At 40.6% G+C, this 6,771-nt stretch overlaps 2 non-coding genes across 2 annotated transcripts; one reads left to right on the top strand and one right to left on the bottom strand.

The window, feature by feature from the left end:
- Nucleotides 1-1,016: 1,016 nt before the first annotated feature.
- Trnam-cau (transfer RNA methionine (anticodon CAU)) lies at nt 1,017-1,088 on the top strand. Its single transcript has one exon. It is a non-coding gene; the product is annotated as a tRNA-Met (tRNA).
- Nucleotides 1,089-1,471: 383 nt separating this feature from the next.
- Trnam-cau (transfer RNA methionine (anticodon CAU)) lies at nt 1,472-1,543 on the bottom strand. The gene has a single exon. It is a non-coding gene; the product is annotated as a tRNA-Met (tRNA).
- Nucleotides 1,544-6,771: the final 5,228 nt, after the last annotated feature.

Here is a 6,771-nt window from a genome sequence, read left to right as displayed (position 1 = left end):
CTATCATCTCTATTCATAAAATTGTTAAATCATCTCTCAAAGTCTCCCCTCATGACTTGACACTGACAATATGATTAGTGAATCTTATCTATTTATCTATTTATCTGTTTGAGAGAGTTTCTTCCCATCTCTCTTTATAATACCATCCATCTATCATTCTATTTTGAGATCCAGTTTCTTCCTATTTCTCTTTATAATACCGTCCACCTTCTACTCTATTTGAGAACCGCTTTCTTCCGATCTCTTTATAATACTGTGTACCTACCACTCTATTTGAGAACCAGTTTCTTCCTATCTCTCTTTATTGTACCCACTCAAAGCGTCACGCCCTCTCCTCAAGCAAGTGTTCTGCTGTTCTGTGTTCCTTTCTCACTTTCTCCCGGTGATTTATGTGTTATTTTCGTTGCGCCAAATTGCATAAAAGTTTTGGGAATATATTGTGTGTAGCACGGTGAATTTATTGACATATATTTCACCAAAGTATCTCAATATTTCTCAGCGGCTCGAGCATGACTTCTGAGTGTACATTTTAGTGCTGGCGAGAAACACTTCGCCACACTGACTTGTAATGGTAGTGCAGTAGTTGTTGTCTCCGTGTAACGTGCGGTGTCTGGAAGGCTGCAGCTTTCTTTGTCTTTTTGTTCCTCTTTTCTTTGTTTTGTTTTGTTTTTATTTTATTTTATATTTTTGTTTTAACGAGTCCAGTGAATTTTTAAGTTATATTGGGTATCTTGATCTTGCTGTGCTTCTGTCTGTCCGTGTGTCTGTTTGTCTGCTTGCCTGTCTGTCCGTCTGTTTGTCTGCTTGCCTGTCTGTCTGTCTGCCTGTCTGTTTGTTTATCTCTCTCTCTCTCTCTCTCTCTCTCTCTCTCTCTCTCTCTCTCTCTCTCTCTCTCTCTCTCTCTCTCTCTCTCTCTCTCTCTCTCTCTCTCTCTCTCTCAGGGAACTCCATCAATCGATTGCATACACGCAGCAGAAGCATCCACAATAGGACAATGAACTTCCTGCCTATCATACAGCAGAGTGGCGCAGTGGAAGCGTGCTGGGCCCATAACCCAGAGGTCCGTGGATCGAAACCACGCTCTGCTAGGATTTTTTAATTCGTCAAAAAGGAAACAGGATGATGAAGTCGCTCAATTTAAGCAGACGACAAGTGTAGATATTTTGAGATGACTTGATTGGTGTATCAAGAATGAAGACAGCAAATGAGCGAGTGTTTCTGAAGAGTGATGAAGGACGTGGTAACATTGAGAAACATTGCGTCATTCCTTGCTTATTTATTTATTTATTTATTTTTATTTTTTTATGCACAAGGGAGAAAGATTCAAAGCCAAAGACACATTCAGGAAAAAAAAAGTCCTGATAATTATCTCCTCCTGAAAAGACAAAAGGAAAGAACACTGAAAAGAACCAATTGAAACTCCACTAATACTTGTTTTGTTTCTCCATTCCATGAAAATAAATGGGATGCTTAGCAGAGCGTGGTTTCGATCCACGGACCTCTGGGTTATGGGCCCAGCACGCTTCCACTGCGCCACTCTGCTGATCACACTACAGCACAGCAAGTACATTCTGGTGTTGTCTTATCTCTTCGACGCGTCTCTTCACCGGGAGTCTGGACCACTGTTATGAAACACTTTGGCCTCCCAGGACTGTTTTCAAATCCATATTGACGATTATTTGGATTTCCATGGATGTTTTTCTCAATGATGGTGCAGTATTGTAGTGAAAGCATCACGGGAATCATGAAAATGCTTTGAAAACCCAGGAAACTTCCACAACAGCTATTTAAAAGCAGTCGAGGTAAGACTGATAACATAAATAACACGAAATAGACAACACGACCACACAGTAACGCAAAGGACAAGAGAACGCACTTTAGTCACGAATTGCTACAAGACACAAGTGACTTCAGCGGTGCAGAGCGACTCACGCCATACACAGAATATCACACTCTCCATATTGCTGGTAACACTAGCCTGACGTGTGTCGCATGTGCAAAGTGTGAAACAGGAAGCCAAGGCGCCCAGCCAGCTTTTCTTGCACCGCCACGGGGACTCGAGTAGCGTGGGAAGAGTCCTCGAACAGGCAGGCCAGGCATTGCACACTGACACCTGGCGCGGCAGACCAAGGAGACCAAAGAGAGGGAAGCACTCCTCACACGCCGTTATGTATTACACAAGAGGAGGACGAGGAGGAGGAGGTGAAGGAGTAGTAGATGCAGTTGAAGGAGTAAGGAATAGAGGAGGAGATGGAGGAGGAGAAGGAGATGAAAGAGGAGAGTACGAGGAGGAACAGGAAGAGAAAGGAGAAGAAGAAGAAGAAGAAATAGCAAGCGTAGTAGAAGTAGTTGAAGAAGAAGTGGAAGAAAAAAAGGGAAAAGAAGAATAGCAACAACAACAACAACAACCAAAACAACAAGATAAAGAAGACCAACGAGACTAAAACAATATAGACCACAGACGCACACACGTACAAAAAAAAAAAGAAAGCAATTCATAATAGCCTTATATATTTCGTGGCGAGGAGTCAGTAAAATTGAGTGTTGTGAGGAGAGGTGAGTTGTGGTGAAGAGATGGAGAGGCAGAGAGAGAGAGAGAGAGAGAGAGAGAGAGAGAGAGAGAGAGAGAGAGAGAGAGAGAGAGAGAGAGTTAGGTGAAGGGAATTAATGCAGCAAAGTGATTATGTCGGTGCGTATATAAGTGACAAATAATTGGAATAAGAGGAGAGGGAAGGAGAGTAAGGGTGAGAGAGGAGGAGAGGGACGTGAGGAAGAGATGTCTTAGGAATGTACTCTTGTATTATGCATTCATAGTCCTTCCGTCGCTATTCCCTCTCTTCCTTCCCTTCCTCCATGTGTTTTAGCTGAAGGTACTTGATCACGGACCGCTACTCGAGTTTATCCATCTTTGCGACACCTGTCAGGCACGTTCACCTCGAGGACTTGCCAAAAGGAAGCGAAAAGTGTTAGGATCGAGACACGTGGCTATTACACTATCGCTGCTTGGTAGACTAAATAGACTTCTTGTTTCCTTATCTTACTCTTTTCTGGCTACGGAAGGTGTTAAGCTGGCGTGGTAGTCATTCTAGTGGTATTTGGCAGACTTACTATCTTATTCCTTCTTTATTCTTTTTTTGGCTATCATACTAGTACTACTTGATAGATTGCATAGTTATTTTATTCCTTATCTTATCCTTTTGTGACCGAGACTCGCTTACGTCACTCCTCGTACGCCCGTTGTCTCACAGTATGATTGGACTGTGACAGGAGGGGCACGTGTTACCTGTGGTTATCTGTAGTTAAGCTGTTGATAAATGTTTAGATAAAGGTGTTGAGTGACCTGGTGATTGCCTTCTTATCTCTGAGTGTGGCACTGTGGATGCACGTATAACTCGTGGTGTGCCATTGTTGAAAGGGACAGGAAAAGATTATATCGTTATCGTTATCAGCGGCCACGAAGAGAAAGCTGAGCGTTTTGGCCTGCAGGACAAGTTAAGAGCGAGATAAGTAAGTAGCATATAGAAATAGAATATAAATAAGAAAATCTATAACTAAAAAGGGAAGTAAGTAAAAATAATAAGCAAAAAAACGAAACAAATATTCGTAAATAAATGTATAGATAAAAACAAGATTCATGTTAAGAAAGAAAGGAAAGAAAAAAAATCAAGGAAGTCTCAATAATGAAAAAAAAAAAAAAAAGATACCTTGCCATGTCTGGGAAGTGCAATTTCATCAGGTAAAATAAATAATAAGTGTAACGATAGTGGATAAGAAATAAATAAATAGTTAAGTAAATAAATCGAATGGAGAAATGGCTTATAACAATAATTGAAAAGGTGTAAATTCTCTCTCTCTCTCTCTCTCTCTCTCTCTCTCTCTCTCTCTCTCTCTCTCTCTCTCTCTCTCTCTCTCTCTCTCTCTCTCTCTCTCTCTCTCTGTCGTACATATGATAATTACACATTCCTCGTTGCACACAATTATATGGACTGTTAAGTAGCGGCAGTAATAATGTGCTAATGAGCAGTAATAACCAGACGACCAGTGCAGAACACACACACACACACACACACACACACACACACACACACACACACACACAAGGATCATGTCCGGCTTAAGGCAAGACTGCGTGTCGCTCCAACCTGGCGGATTATCTAGGGCAAGACCACGAGGGATTAAAAGATACATCTGTCAGGGATCAATCAGGGACCATAAGGGAAGCTCCAGGGGACGGGGGAGTAGTGTTGGGCGAAGCATGAACGGTGAAGGGGAAGGTCAGTGGCGGGTTGGTAGGTTACGGTCAATGGAACGCTTGTGAGATGATTTTGTTTTCATTCTGTTATTGAAATGCTTGTAAGGTGACTCACTCTGTTATTGAAATGCTTGGAAGGTGACTCACTCTGTTATTGAAATGCTTGGAAGGTGACTCACTCTGTTATTGAAATGCTTGGAAGGTGACTCACTCTGTTATTGAAATGCTTGGAAGGTGACTCACTCTGTTATTGAAATGCTTGGAAGGTGGCTCACTCTGTTATTGAAATGCTTGGAAGGTGACTCACTCTGTTATTGAAATGCCTGGAAGGTGACTCACTCTGTTATTGAAATGCTTGGAAGGTGACGAGTGCCTTGTTTTCACTCTCACTTTTAACTTTTCACTGCCAGACAATCTTTCCCAATGTCACTTAACAGTTTTTTGACACGTATTTTTGTACAGTAGGTTAGGTTACGGTTTATGAAATACTTGTAAGGTGAGAACTGTCTGTTTTCACACAACTTGTAGCCTTTTATGTGTCAGACAATTTTTCCCATATACACGTGCAGATGCTTACATACTTTTGTACTGGTGACTTTCATTAAACAAAATTATCCCCCTATTCTCTTCTCTCTCTCTCTCTCTCTCTCTCTCTCTCTCTCTCTCTCTCTCTCTCTCTCTCTCTCTCTCTCTCTCTCTCTCTCTCTCTCTTCGTTCATGTAAATCATCCTTACATACAGTGCTTTGATTGATAACAGAGGGTGGCCGTAGCTGTATGAATGAAGGGCAGCTAAAAAATTAAGACCGGTAGACACTTGACTCTGAAAGAAATGGGGAGAAGCTTAGAAAAGATTAGTTAGATACTTTAAAATGTACCGGATACTAATATAAGTAAATAAATAAATAAATAGATAAAAATTTAAAAAAATAAGTTGTCAGGCACTGAAATTATATAGACTTGTGTTGTTACATTACGATAGGAAAGGAACAACCAAGACAACAATAAGTGAAACTGATTAATATGTAACTAAACTTTGATTATATAATGTATGAGAATGAAATACAAGAGACAACATTAAATAGATTAATAGATACAAGAGGAACACTGATGATCTCATATTCAAAAAGGGAAAACAAGAAAGACAACGACAAGTATTCGAGAAAAAGATAGGAATGGACTCTTGTCATATTATATTTAAGACTGAATGGCTAATGAAGGATTTAAACGAGTTAGCGAGATAGTTTTAAAAGTGTGTCTTGCTCAGAGGCTCAGCACAGTATTATTTCATATTCAGAACCTCGAAAACTCCACCTCGAACTTTTTCCGTCGACTTTTGTTTCTTCTCTTCTCTTCTCTTCCTTGGAACGAATTAGACAAGGAATTAAGTGGTGGAAAAAAAAGAGATGAAAAAAAAACACTAGGTACTTTTACTACTATTCATTATTCATTTTTTTCTTCTTCTCTCTTGCATAATACATATAGAATGAAAAATATATCAGGATAAAATTGTCAAATATGAAGTCGAGAAAGTCCAAGTCATATTTACGTTCATTTTGAATTCCTTTTTCCTCTCCTGAGCTTTGGCCTTTCCATTCCCACCTTTCCTCCCTCTTTCGTCCCTTCCTCCACCTCCTGTCCGTTTCTTCTACTCTCTGCACCTCCATTTCTCCATCTTTCTTCCTTTCCGTTATTCTTTAATCTTTTTTTCCTCCATTCCTCCATCTCCTTCCTCTTTCTTCCATCATCTCACCTTCCTTACCTCCATCCCTCTTTCCTCTTCCACCGTCTCACCCTCTATCATTTCATCACCCTTCCCTTCCCTTCCACTCTCTCACCCTCTATCCTTTCATCACCCTTTCCTTCCACTCTCTCACCCCTCATATTTCCATCTTCATTCCTTTCATCGTCCCTACATACTCCTCCCTTGCCTTCTACCATCACATTCACCTCCATCTCCCTCTTTCTGGTGCCCTCTACTTCTCCATTCCTCTGTCCTCCCTTTCCGTCACCTTCACATCTCTTCCTCTATCCCTCCCTCCCTTCCCTCCCTGCTTACAGACGCCATCACGGTCAAAAATTTCTCTGCACACCTCGAAGGAATAACACGCTGATGGTGGACACGACTCGAGAAGTTATCACAAGGTATACATATTTTCTTGACCTAACGTGTACTTGTCAACAAATAGAAAGCTGAGCAGGAGACGAGTCTGGTCCGATTTTGTAAGCAGTTGATTGATAGACTAGTTAGTTCAGCTTACTTTGAGAAGGAAGTACCCGAAAAAATAAATAAATAAAATGCTTATTAAAGAGCTAGACTAGAATGATCAAACTCTTTACCGAGTTGAAGTTATTATGGATTTGTATATTTAAGTGTTTCATATGTATCAAAACTGAGATAGTGGTGCCAATGAAGGGTAAGATCAGAGGGTTAAAAATGTTCAGGGTACTTATCTATGATCTCTACCACAGAAAATAATGCATATAGACTGGAAGTTAAGCAAACCGGGTACTACAATTT

Source organism: Scylla paramamosain, chromosome 1 (assembly GCF_035594125.1).
Source record: "Scylla paramamosain isolate STU-SP2022 chromosome 1, ASM3559412v1, whole genome shotgun sequence".
Classification (NCBI taxonomy): domain Eukaryota; kingdom Metazoa; phylum Arthropoda; class Malacostraca; order Decapoda; family Portunidae; genus Scylla; species Scylla paramamosain.
Note: the sequence above shows the minus strand (reverse complement) of the source record. Positions and strands in the feature narration are given on the sequence as shown.